Source organism: Nomascus leucogenys, chromosome 13 (genome assembly GCF_006542625.1).
Source record: "Nomascus leucogenys isolate Asia chromosome 13, Asia_NLE_v1, whole genome shotgun sequence".
NCBI classification, from domain to species: domain Eukaryota; kingdom Metazoa; phylum Chordata; class Mammalia; order Primates; family Hylobatidae; genus Nomascus; species Nomascus leucogenys.
In genome coordinates this window covers 83594845-83609062 of record NC_044393.1, presented here as the reverse complement: position 1 = coordinate 83609062, position 14218 = coordinate 83594845, and the positions used below count along the sequence as shown (strand labels likewise).

Genomic DNA, 14218 nt, shown 5'->3' with positions numbered 1-14218 from the left:
ATTTAAAGAGACACTAACACCAAATATGGTACGCACCTAAATAATCTTGCACCTGCCTCAAGATAAGAGTTTTCAGCAGGAATAAATCCAGTGCAAAATAAGCTATCAAATGCAAGCAGCTGAGGGATGCTGCCTGTACAAACAGATCTGGTTGGTAGGAGTGAGAGGAACCACACTGATAAAGAGGCCCCGCCTCCTCCTCCCCAGCCATCCAGATATCCTACACACACCAGCTACATCTTAGCAGGGGGAGAATCTAGTAAAGGGAGACCAGCAATTCTCAAGCTATGCTGAACTCCTTACATTTAAGCTGCTGGCCTAAAGATCTGCTGGGCCCACTCCGTCCTCGGAGAATCTGCTGACATGGCTGCTCAGCCCACCTCTCTCTCCTTGTGGTGGATACATCTACACTGACACATGCTTGATTTACACGCCGGGCCTCTCCATCTCCACTCCAGTGTTTTGCACACTGGGTTGTAAAGATTATACGAGCACTATGGCCTGGTCCTCTGCCACTCTTGGCAACTTCCATTAACTGGAGATTTTCTCTCCCACTTAAACTGTGAGTCACCTACAGTAAAATAACAATCAATGGCAAAATTGATTGGAATCTAGATCTAGTTTCTACCTTTCTTTAGTAATTCCAAGAGATTCTGAAGGGAAAACAGTCTTTAAAATAAGGCTTTATATTTCAATGGAAGGCAAACAGAGGACTTAAGGGAAGAAATCAAATTGAGGTGATTTGCAAGAATCGTCATGTGTTGCTTAATGAAGGGAATATATTCTGGCAAATACATCATTAGGTGATTTCGTCATGCAAACAACACAGAATGTACTTACACAAACCTAGATGGTATACATATTGTTACTTATGTTTTTTCATATGGAAAACCAAGTATCCCAGCACAATTACTGAATATCAATCATTTCCCCTACTCGATCTGCAATGCCAATGTCAAGTGCCACATATCAGATGTCTATATATGCTCCATTACCATCTTAAAGAGCCACCATCATATACGCGATCCATGCTTGACTGAAACATCATTAGGTGGTGCATGACTGAAGTTGAAAGGCTACAGCAGTTAGGATGATGATTTTCCTTTCTTGTTAAGTACCAGGTTGCTGTGCATGTGGAGCAGGGAAGTGCCAGGGAACCAGAAGAGCCTGGACTCAAGACCCAGGTGAAAGCATCCCACAGAGCTGAGAATTCCCAAGGAGGGGGTCTAATGTCTCTTGTCCTTAGCCTAGAAGGGGCATCAGGGTGGCAGAACAGAGAAGGGAACAAAAGGTATCTAGGCGGTGTTTTGCCAGATGGCTGCCTGTGCCCAGGGGCAGAATAGTCATGAGTCTAACAAAGTTCAAGCTTCAGAGCCCCCCACCTGCAAGAAACCAAGCGATGAACACACACACACACACACACACACGGAGGGGTGTGTGTAAGTGTGTTAATTTGCAAATGGAAGATATTTTTGCATTGTTTCTTTACAAAGCCCCAATCCACCAAGTAGTAGAAGCCTCAGCTCCATCAAAAACTGTATCTACCCTTTGTAACCATTGATCATTTGGTTTTGTTAGTGGTAGTGGAGGAGGGGTATGGAGAAAAAGGAAGCTATCAACTGTTCCTCTACCTTCACCCTCAGTTTATCTTGTCAAGTAAGAAACCTCCATAAGCTAATGAAGCCGTTCTCTCTTCAGTTAAAGGGCATGGTTAGACAAATTTTGTAGACAGAATCACCTTTCCACCATCTTTTGATTATAAACTATATCAACGGGACAAAACAATGTAGCAATAGCAACATGGACACTCAGGCACCCACCACCAAGCTTTGTGGTATCTTATTCTCCTATATTTGCTTACTGCATTAAAACAAAGTTGTTTTCTTTTTACTAAAAAAAAAAAATACACACACACACACACCAGAACAGAGGAACAGTACTGCAGTCACAAAAACTATGCAAATACACATCTTCCCTCACTCTGAAGCACAGGAATACATTTACACAGGTGAATACATGATAAAGTACTAAATTAGTATGTCTATCTCAGGAAAACAAAAGGTCACTTTCCTCTCTCCTCCCTAGTACTATCAACAGACTTTTCCCACTTAACTAACTGCTGGATATTTACAAAGAAACTGCTGAGGATTAGCTTGCAAACATGAAAACTTCAGTCAACATCCACTGGAGCTGATTTACCCAGTGTTTACCAAGAAACACACAGCGCTGTAGCCAGTGTGATTTAAAGTTTAAGGCATGGATTGCAAACTCAAATGCCTACAATGGCCAGGCAGCTGTGTGAAGCAGAGTGCAGCTGGACTATGCAGAGTGATGGGCACAGTGAACTGCAAGGAACATGCATGCTTCTCTGAAGGAGGCAACTCTTGTGTAAACAGTAAAAGTCTTCCGATAACCTCATCTCACTGAACCAACGGCACTGTTCTTAGAAGTTTTCTGGAAAACAAAAAGAAGATGGGATTGCTGACACCGAAGACTAGGATGAATGCAAGACCTAGAGTCAGACCACAGAGAACCTTGAGTAAACAAATGTCTTTTTTTAAAAAGCTAAAACAATCATTTCAAAACCTCCTAAAAATTCATATAAAAAATAAAAGGAGTACCTACTACTTAGCTCCAGCCCATTGCCCTGTGATACTGAGCAACTGAGGTTTCTAGATCTTCCAATTAAAAAAAACATGAAAACATGTATTTTTATCTGATATCTGATTTAAATATTAGCAACTAATATACATTTGTAAAATGTGAGTGAAACAAAACATTTCTTCTGCAGGCTAGATCGTGGCTGCTAGCTTATGACCTCTGACTTAAAGGGAAACCTCCTCTGGGCCACAGATAAATGGTGCAGCCACCATACCCCAGGAGACGGTCAGAACCCAAGCGTCTGGACCACTTAAACAGCTTTCCTGTTATTGTCCAACACAGCCTTTCAAAGGACAGACCCTCTAATCCCCATAATGCTCTGGGCTTCCTTCTCCCTGACCCACCTTTACAGCCCTCCTTTACCAAACCATTTGCTGGTGCCCTGCAGAATTTCTAGCTCTGTCCTCAAACTTGCACTCAGCTTTGAGTGTCAATTGCACTGAAAAAGAACTGAACTGAAAACTGCCTCTTCCCAGGTGACACTGCTTCTCTCTCTAGTGGGGGGTGCTCATGCCTCATACCCTAGGGTTAGGATCAGGTGATGGGCAGCGTCATGCTTCCTCTGCTGAACAAACCGCCCCTCCCCCACCATCCTAGGGAGTTGAGGCGCTTCAATGTTGAAAGTCTTGCTATATTCAGTTGAAGTTCTCTTGCCCTCATTTATTAACTGCAAACTAACAATTAAACTCCTTGAAAATTAAGTATCTTATTTTAAACCCTCGATTCTTCCTATTGGTCTTAGAAAAATGTTCAGAATCCTTCATGTGACCTGCAAGCCTTTGGTTTTATTTCCTTAAGCATGTCAGCTTCTTTCTTGCCTCAGTAGTTTTGCACACACTGTACCCCATGCAGAACACTCACCCTTCATCTCATCTCTCCATTGCCACTTCAGTCTCACCCTGCTTTAGGTTAAGCTCTAGTCATCCTTCAGATCAGTTGTGTCCAATCAAGATATAATGCGAGGCACAATGAAGTTTTAAATTTTCTACAAGCCACATGAAAAAGTAAAAAGAAATAGGTGGAATAAATTGTAATATTTTATTTAATCCTATAGGTCCAAAAGCTATCATTCAGACATGGAGTCAAAGGAGATCATTTTGGAACTTTAAGGTGTAATGACTGCCCTATTGGATTTCAGACTTGCATGGGGCCTGCTGTAGCCCCTTTGTTTTGGCCAATTTCTCCCATTTGGAACAGGTGTATTTACCCAATGCCTATAGTCCCACTGTATCTAGGAAGTAACTAATTTGCTTTCAATTTTCTAGGCTCATAGGCAGAGAGGGCTTGCCTTGTCTCAGATGAGACTTTGGATTTGGACTTTTGGGTTAATGCTGGAATGAGCTAAGACTTTGGGCGACTGTTGGAAAGGGCATGATTATGTTTTGAAATGTGAGGACATGAGATTTGGGAGGGGCCAGGACCAAATTTCATCTTGAATTGTAGTTCCCATAATCCCCATGTGTCATGGGAGGGACCCAGTGGGAGGTAACTGATTCATGGGGCCAGTTACCCTCATGCTGTTCTTATGATAGAAAGTGAGTTCTCACGAGGTCTGATGGTTTTATAAGGAGCTTTGCCCCCACTTCACTTATACTTCTCCTTGCTGCCACCATGTGAAGAAGGACATGTTTGCTTCCCTTCCATCATGATTGTAAGTTTCCTGAGGCCTCTCAAGCCATGCTGAACTGTGAATCAATTAAACCTCTTTCCTTTATAAATTACCCAGTCTCTGATATGTCTTTATTAGCAGCATGAGAACTAATACAATTCTAACACATAATACATACAAAAATTATTAATAAGGCAATTTACATTCTTTTTTCCATAGTATGTCTTTGGAATCTGGTGTGTATTTTATAATGAAAGCATATCTCAATGTGAACCAGCCACATTTCAAGTGCTCCACAGCCACATGTGACCAGTGGCTACTACACTAGATCATGCAGCTTTAGAGCTCAGCTTAAATGTTAGTTCCTCTAGGCCAGTGGTTCTCAAACTTTAATGTATATCAAAATCACATTAAACAGATTGCTTGGGCCCACTTCCAGAGCTTGATTTAGTAGGTCTGGGGTGGGACTGTGAATATGCATTTCTAGCAAGTCCTCAGGTGATGGTGACATGGCTGGTCCAAGGACCATGTTTTGAGAACCCCTGCTTTAGACTTCTCTCCCTTCCTCTTCACCCATTGGGAAGTAGGTCAGGCCTGCTGACTGAATCAAAGTCAGACAGAAATGACTGGATTGTGCTCATGAGACTAAGGCTTGAGAGTTTTAATGGTAACTGCCACAGTAAAATCAGTTGACAGGGCCAAGATGTTAGGAAGCTTTAACTTAAGAATCCCAGTGTATTTATGTCAAAACAGGAGCCAAGAATAACGATCCATTATAGTTTTGTACCTTGTACTTTTGTACCATAAGTTTAGTATGTTCATGGATGGCCATAATCTCCACAGAAAAAAAAATGGAGATTCTGATTGACTTGTTCAAAAACATATGGCCAGTAAATGGCAAACTGGAACTGCAACCCTGGTCTTCTGCCTCCAACCCACCACTGGAGATATTAGAGTCGTGGTTTGAGGATATTGGCTCACTTGGCTTCACTTCACAGAGGCATCTCCAGTTCCAACTTGTCCTTCCAAACCCAGGCAGCCATTTCATAAAACGCAAATGAACAAGGTGAACATGAAGGAGGGCTCGGCTTATTAATACTCTTGAGAAAAACCTCAAGGCACAAAGTAAGACAGGCAATAGTCATCCCAGCTTATAAAGAGGAACCTTACTAAGAATATATACTCCCCATCCCAAATTAAAAACTATTCCTTTTCAACCTCTTTATTTTTTGTTTTGTTTTGTTTTTCATAAAAGCTCACCAACCTGCACCTGGTTTCTCATTTATCCCATAGCAAAAGTTACTGGCACTTAAGTACCAATTTTAATCAATAATTTACATCATGTCAAAAAAAGAACACATAGGTTATTGAATTATCCCCCAGGGTGTCTTCCTTTTTAAAGTGTGATCTGGCTTGAAGAAAAAGTTTACTAAGCAAACATCTTTTACACAACTGTGTATCTTATCCTCCCTCCCCTTCCTCTTGTCCATTTACCTTCCCTTCTAGCCTTTCCTTTCTTAGTTTCCTGACACCTAACTTGTGCCTTACCCACTATACTGAAATGGTGTCTCAAAAGACTGCAGGTTAGTTACTTCTTACTAAGCGGAGATCATCTTCTCTCACGACTTCTCTAAAACAGACTACTTCCATCAAGAAAAAAGCCCACTAAGATTTTGGTGTAGCATTTCCTCCAGCTCTTCCACGGTTACAACTTGGTCTTGGGTCTCTGCATTTTCTTACCCACCCATAAGAGTACTATGAAGATGATCATATTAGTCACAGTAGCCAACATTCACAGAGTGCTCACCTATGAATGTTACTTCAATGTTACCTGACACTGTTTGAATCCTCAACCACCATTCCATGGAGTTGCTACTATGATTACTCCCATTTTACAGATGAAGAAACAGGAGGAGAGGTTAACTTGCCCAGGGTAACAGAGGCTGTAAATGGCAGAGCTGGAATTTAGTCTCAAGAAGTCCATATCTATGCCCTGAACCATTTTGCTACACTGTCACATTGAAACCTGAGGCTCAGTCTTCAGTTCTTGGAAACCCTTTTCTCACTGCTTTAATCACGTTAAAATGGATGACTCATAAATTGAAGGCCCCAAATACTCAGTCTCCCTAGCCTGACCAATTAATTCATTCTTCAAACATTTTGCAGATCCCATTTAGGCATGGCCCAATGCTAGGCCTATGAGGAATATGTAATCCAACAAGAATTATGTCTTCAGTACGTGTGTGTGTGTGTGTGTGTGTGTGTGTGTGTACCTAAAACTCAAAATAATTCACACCATGAGAAAGCACTTCATTAGTAAAAGAGAGGTGGGATGGGAGAGAATATTTCTGAGTAAGGCTTCGTGGACACGGTATTTTTTAAGCTGGATTTGGAAAGGCAAGGTTTAGATTTACAGAAAAAAGTAAAGGAATTCCAATCTAGGGGAACAGTGAGTGAAGGCAAAGGAACAGGTACATATGGAAAATGGTGAGCCCATTCAAACTGGTTGGAGTATAGCTAGAGTAACCATACATCCTGATTTGTCTAATAGGCAAAAAATATTCTTTCCATAAATGCCACCATAAAACTGAAGTTATGGTTCAAGATTAGCATTCTTTTAGCAAGGTCAGGACAGAGAGGGTAGTTAGGAGAAAGATGCACATGCATCATTTTAAAGAACAGTATTGTCTTAGGCCTGTTTCCCCAACATAATTACTACTAGGGCCCCTTTCACACTTAAGTGCCCCATTTGGAAAATTATATGGCCACTGTAAGTATAGGGTATAATAAGGAAGCAGGAGGAGACTAGCCTAGAAAGATAAGAAAAAATAGTGATCCAAAAAAGGCCTCGTGCCAAAGCATGTAGGTTTTTCTGTACATATTGGGACATCATTAAAAGTTTAGTAGCATGCATTTTAGCAGGATCAGGCAGCACTTACATACAGAAATAGAAAGGAAAACCAAAGAGTATGAACACTAGCTGAGAGGTTTTTGCAATAATTCTGGTAACACAGAACAAAGACTTGGACCAGGACAATGGCCGTTTAAGTGAGATGAAGGAGATAAATGTGAAAGACACTATAGCTTAGCTCAGATGTTAGCAACTTTTTCTGTAAACCACCAAATAGCAAATTTTTTAGGCTTTCTAGGCTATACTGGTCTCTGCCATAATTAGGTACAAATGTATAATTCTGCCACTGCAGCTGAAAGCCACCATACATAATATATAAGTGAATAAATCTGTTTCAATAAAACTTTAGGTATGGACACTGAAATTAGAATTTCATATAATTTTCATGCACATGAAATATTAATTTATTTCAACCATTTTTCATGTAAAACCCATGCATAGTTTGTGGGCTGTTCAAAAACAGGTAGTAGACATATGATCCAGCAAGCCCACCACTGGGTATACATCCAAAAGAAAACAAGTAAGTGTACTGAAGAGACATCTGCACTCCATGTTTATTGCAGCACTATTCACAATAGCCAAGATATAGAAGCAATCTAAGTGCCCATCAACAAATGAACAGATAAAGAAAATTTGGCACATATATACAATGGAATATTATTCAACCATAAAAAGAACGAAACCCTGTCATTCACAACATGGATGGAAGTGGACAGCATAAGTTTAGGTGAAATAAGCCAGGCATGGAAAGACAAATTTCACGTTTTCACTCATATATGGGAGCTAAAAATTTTGAAAATTGAATGTATTGCAATAGCAGAATTATGGTTGCCAGAGGCAGGGAAAGGTAACAGGAGTGAGGGGGTTAAAGTGAGGATGGTTAACAGGTACAAAACTATAGTTAGAATAAATAAGGTCTAGTATTCAGTAGCACAATACGGTGATAATAATTTATTGCATTTTAAAATAACTAAAATAATGGAATTAGAATGTTCCCAACACGAAAAATGCATGAGGTAATAGACAAATGCATGAGGTAAATCAATTACCCTGATTTGATGATTACATATTGTATACCTGTACCAAAACATCACATATACCTATAAATATATACAACTATTATGCACCCATAATTTAAAATTAAAAATGTAAATTTTTTTTAAAAAGGTATAGGCAGAAGCCCTCAATATGTCGATCTTGGCCTAGCTGGATCCCACACTTAGATCTACTAATGACATCAGCATTTTTAACCTTTAAGCATCCTGTCATAGAATAATCCCAACATTATGAAATCACTAGATTTTATTTTTGGCCAGAACGGCAAGTACCATGAGTAATGGAATCCCATTCATAACTGTTTTTATTCCTCATAGAATGCAATACTGAAGACATTTAAATCAGTCTGAGTACTTGATTTTTGCTTAACTAAATTATTTAGGAATGGGTTCAAGATTGAACTATGGGGGAAAACTATAGGATTCATCCTGTTAATCTCCTTCAAAAATATCATCTGTCATTTTGACACACTTTACCCCATTAGACATCTTCATAAATTATCCCATAGTGCCTCAAACTTCAGGGGAATGTATACTTGCTCAGGAGTAGGTGCTATGTAATTGCTTTGACAATAAACAAATCAAAGAACATACTTTGCAAGTGACTTATAACTTTCAAAGACCTTTCACTATAAATGTATAGCAATTCCATCTAAGTTAGCTATAAAGCAAAGAATATTCTTTCCATAAATGCCACCATAAAATTGAAACATAAAATTATGATTCAAGATTAGCATTCTTTTTGGCAAGAGAGGGGCTGTAGATAGGGGAATGATGTACTTGCAAAGCACGGCATTTACTAAGGTTACCCCTCTAATATTTTCGAGATGCCTAAGTACTTTCAACAAATGTAGCATGATCATCTGCTGCTGCTTCCTGCTCCTTCATTAAACTATATAATTCCACATATGAAATTATGTGAAATATAATTTCACATTATATTTCTCCCATAACTGAGGCTCCTCTGTTATAAGTACTCCCCATAACTGAGGCTCATCCTGTCTTCCAAACTGACACTCCTGGGACTTTGCTTCCTCCCTTCCTCACGTGTTTGAAAGTTAATAATGCCTAAGACCCTAGTGGTACAACTCATGGACAAATAGGGCCAACTACAGGGTAAAGTCCAACTTAAAAAACCTAGTTTTTCTTGTATTTCCAACGTTTGAGCAAGAAATTTGATCAGCAATATAATGTTGAAGTTATATAAAATAAGACAAGTAGAACCAGAATCACTTAGATTCAAAGCTCACATTTAAATATTAAATAGTCAGTTGCTACCCTAGACACTCAGATGACGTTTTCCTTGGTCCAAACCCCTTATGGTGTGGTTTTGAGCAACTTTTAACCCACACTGCAATAGGAATCTAACTTTATAGAAGATGGGCTGGCTATTATTTGAGGACAGAGAAGAAGAACCATGTCTTTAACAAATTAAAAAGGAACTGTTCTCAAGGGAAATGAAATCTAGGGCTCAGTTCCTTAAGGCTTTTAATGCTTTTTTTGAGACGGAGTCTCACTCTGTCGCCCAGGCTGGGGTGCAGTGGCGTGGATCTTGGCTAGCTGCAAGCTCCGCCTCGCAGGTTCATGCCATTCTCCTGCTTCAGCCTCCTGAGTAGCGGAGACCACAGGTGCCTGTCACCACACCCGGCTAATTTTTTTTTTATCTTTAGTAGAGACGGGGTTTCACCATGTTAGCCAGGATGGTCTCGATCTCCCGACCTCGTGATCTGCCCGCCTCGGCCTCCCAAGTGCTGGGATTACAGGCGTGAGCCACCGTGCCCGGCCAAGGCTTTTAATGTCTTAACAAACTATGCCTTCCCCCAAATCAAGTTCACTATTAGAAGTTCAAACACAACTGTACCTAAAAGTGTTCCATGGTCTATTACTTTTCCTAAGGCTTTGTAGAAACTTTTTCATCTGTACTTGCAGTTACAAGAACATCTTTTTACCAGGAGCAAATGTTACCACTCACAGGTGTTTTCCAGACACTAAAACCCTCTCATTCACCAATCTTACATCTACTAATATTTCCTACTGATTGCTTGTTACAAGAATAACCAACCGTACCAGGCAGACTCCTACTCATGGGGAAGAGATATACGTGTGTAATGAGATGTGCATTTGCTCAGGGCATGTTGCATGTTCCAGCCTACATGGCATCACCACTGTGGACAACACCCACTCATGACGGACCCTTCCTTCCTATCTCTGGTCATTGTCTTCCCCAGGGTAGTAGCTTTTATCAACACAAACTGTTTCCACCAAATCCCAAAAGTCTAAAGTAAAAACAACCAAGATATGAGCCCAGCTCTGCTACTGACAATGTGATCTTAAGTAAGTTATTTAAATTCTTTGAACCTCAGGTTCCATATCTATAAAGATGAGGATCATGAAACTACTGTTCTCAGGGGGCTATCAGGAAGATTAAATGAGATTATGGTGAAGCACTCTACCAAAAAGTGAGAAGTAGAATGGAGCAGACTTTGACTAACTCATAAATAATGGCACAGATCTCAGGCCTGTCAAAGCAATCCTACCTTGCCGATGATATGAGCAGAAGCAAAAGCTGGGAATAAAGTAAAATGAAGGGAGGAATTAAAGGAGAAATGCTTAAATTAGGTGGTAGAAGGAGGAATGCAATCAAATATTGTGGGATGGAAGAAGGTGATGGTAAGATACAGTCTTAGAAGCTTACCAAGTACTAATATTCTGCAATCCAAATGCTTTAATGAAGTGGTTAACATTTAATTTATATTTTACAAAGTATGTTTTCCTCATATTTGTGGCCAAGTTTCAGCAGAAGGGTTTTGTTATTAAGTAATACTTTTTGTCCTCTTTTGTCCTGCCACCCATATAAACATCTTTCATATCAGATTTCATTCCAAGGATGTTTCAAGAAACCATTCGCTTCAAACACTTTTGTGACCTCTGTTCTTCAGGCCCCAGACACACAAAGATGAAGGCCAGGTGAATTTAGGTGCATCAATCATTACTTAAAATGTGCCTCTTAATCTCAACCAACCACAGCAGGCAAAAGAGGAAGAAAGACTAAAAGCTCTACCCAAACACTAACAGTGGTTGCTTCTAAGTGACATTTTTCTGCCACATTATACTTCTGTATGCTCCAAATTTTCTACAATAATCTGGTTTGGTTTAAATATGAACACAAAAGAGTATATCCTTGTAATGGGGACAAAAATAGGAAGATCAATAAGACCTAGTATTTGCTAGCACAACAGGGTGACTATAGTAAAAAAAAAATTAATTGTAAATTTTTCAAATAACTAAAAGAGTATAATTGGATTGTTTGAAACATAAAGGATAAATGCTTTTGGTGACAGCTACCCTATGCACTCTGATGTGATTACACATTGCATGCCTATGTCAAAATATCTCATGTAACCCATAAATATATACACCTACTAGATACCCATAAAAATTAAAAAACAAGAATATATCCTTGAAGCTGGGAACTTTTACTTGCTAACAGATGGTACAGAATTTACTGCAATGAGATTCTGCTTATATACTAATCATTTTTACTTTAAAACAGACTTTTAATACAGAGTTTATACCTCAGATATAATTTAACACAACATCTGCTTTCTAAAGATGCAAAAATCGAGGCGGTAGGATCACTTGAGCCCAGGAGGCAGAAGTGGAGGTTGCAGTGAGCAGAGATCACGCCACTGCACTCCAGCCTGGGCAACAGAGCGAGATCCCGTCTCAAAAAAAAATGCAAAAATTAAGAGTCACAGTTGAAATGATTTGTTTAAGATCATACAAATAGTAACAGCTTCAGGACTAAAGCCAATGTTCTTGATTTCTAACTCAGAGCTCCTTCCACTACGACACTGTTTGAATTATGCTTCTCTAAAGTCCACCACCAACTGGGGAGCATCTGCGGTGTATGAGGTGCTACTGGAATACAAAGATGGCTAAGAAAGAGCTATTCTCTGGACTCATGGGAGGCAGTTTAAAAAAAAAAAAGAAGGCCGGGCACCGTAGCTCACACCTGTAATCCCAGCACTTTGGAAGGCTGAGGCGGGCAGATCACCTGAGGTCAAGAATTCGAGACCAGCCTGGCCAACATGGTGAAATCCTGTCTCTGCTAAAAATACAAAATTAGCTGGGCGTGGTGACGCATGCCTGTAATCCCAGCTACTCAGGAGGCTGAGGCAGGAGAATCGATTGAATCCGGGAGGCGGAGGTGCGGTGAGCCAAGATCGCGCCATTGCACTCCAGCCTGGGCAACAGAAGCAAAACTCCATCTCAAAACAAACAAACAAACAAAAAAAAAAAAAAAAGAAAGAAAGAAAGAAAAAAGACAAGGCCAGGCGCGGTGGCTCACGCCTGTAATCCCAGCACTTTGGGAGGCCGAGGCGGGCAGATCACCTGAGGTCAGGGGTTCGAGACCAGCCTGGCCAACATGGTGAAACCCCGTCTCTACTAAAAATACAAAAATTAGCCAGGCGTGGTGGCCTATGCTTGTAATCCCAGCTACTTGGGAGGCTGAGGCACGAGAATCTCTTGAACCCGGGAGGCAGAGGTTGCAGTGAGCTGAGATCGAGCCACTGCAGTCACTCCAGCCTGGGCGACAATGCGACTCCGTTTCAAAAAAAATAAAAAATAAAAGACAAATTGACATGAGTTCTGCTTGCACTATAAAAAAAACCTTTAGTACCTACAGGTGAAACTTAGCTTTTGATTTTTCCCCTTCTTGGAAAGAGTCTGTATTTAGTCAGCTAACATTCTAGTGCCACTCACAAGCTAAAGATCTTCCGTAATTTGCAAGGGAGGCAGTAGGGGAATGAGAGTTATAATAAGTTAGCTAACAACCAACTTTTCTTTAAAGCTTAACTGTGAACTTAACTGCAATTATGCATTTCATTGACCTTCTCTAGTGTAATACCAGCCCGTCCCTTAGAAAAGAGGAAAATACACTTACGTTTTTATTTCTAGTGGTTCTAAGAACTTGTGATTTGGCTCCAGATTCCTACATGAAAACACTGTATATATTCACCTCCTTCTCTTTTCACCGCATTCGAGTTTTTCTGTCTACTACACAAAATGATAGATAGGGCCAGGTCTGCCAGGGCCCTAAATACAGCGGCATCGCCCTGCTTCCTTCCAGGGGATCTTACTATTGGAAGGGCTCTGCCACACAGTGCCTCAGACGTCCAGGAGAGAGTTTATCTTCCCTCCAACTTCTATATATTCTTGCCATAAGGACAGCACTACCAAAGCGGGCTCCTCCTCTCAGTTGACAGAACTGTGACTGCCTGTGAGGCTCATTCTGAGAAACGGACAAGGGAAAGGGACCGGGGCGATAAGAGAGGGTCCCAGCTTGAGGGCTGGAGTGGGCACTAGACTCCCACCAACGACTAAACCGGGGGAAGTAAAGAAACTGGCCTTCCCCGCACCCAAAAATAAAACATCGCATCACTAAAAAATGGAAACGTTCGCAACATTTTCTAAAACAAAACCACTCACCTGCAAAGGGGCCACCAGCAGCAGCAGCAGCAGCCGCTCCTCCGAGCCGCCGAGGAGCCAGCGCCTCCTAGAACTCATCACTGCCGCCGGCATCGACGCTCTTTTCTAGCCCCTGAACCAGACGAGGGCAGGTCCTAGGACTCTGCCTATTGGAAAGTCGAACTGTCACTCATCCACGGTCCCGGCCTACTCCCGGGACCGGAGAGGTCTCTTCCGTTTACCAAATCCCAGGAGTAAGAAGTGGGGCGCTGATTGGTTCGCTATAGAGACGAGCACAAAACTGAACCAGTAAGGAGTTGGCTTCGATGCCAGCGGGCAGGCTTGGGCCTAGGGAAGTAGAAAAATACACCCTGGAGCGTCGCTGGGGCAAAACCTCGCGTCTGGGGGGCATCTTAGCGGTTTGAGGTTCTAGAAAGCGCTTAACGTCTTAAGAGAAGCACCTGCGGGTGAAGACAGGTGTCAGTGGACTCTTGGAAGAGAGGAGGTGAT

At 41.1% G+C, this 14218-nt stretch overlaps 1 protein-coding gene across 1 annotated transcript in view; it reads right to left on the bottom strand.

Annotated features, from left to right (window-relative positions):
- The window catches only part of BPGM (bisphosphoglycerate mutase), a 32507-nt gene extending 18625 nt beyond the window's left edge, over window positions 1–13882 (bottom strand). The window contains exon 1 of the mRNA XM_012512178.1: window positions 13730–13882. The gene's annotated coding sequence lies outside the window, so the exon portion shown is untranslated. The remainder of the gene's footprint in view (window positions 1–13729) is intronic.
- Window positions 13883–14218: the final 336 nt, after the last annotated feature.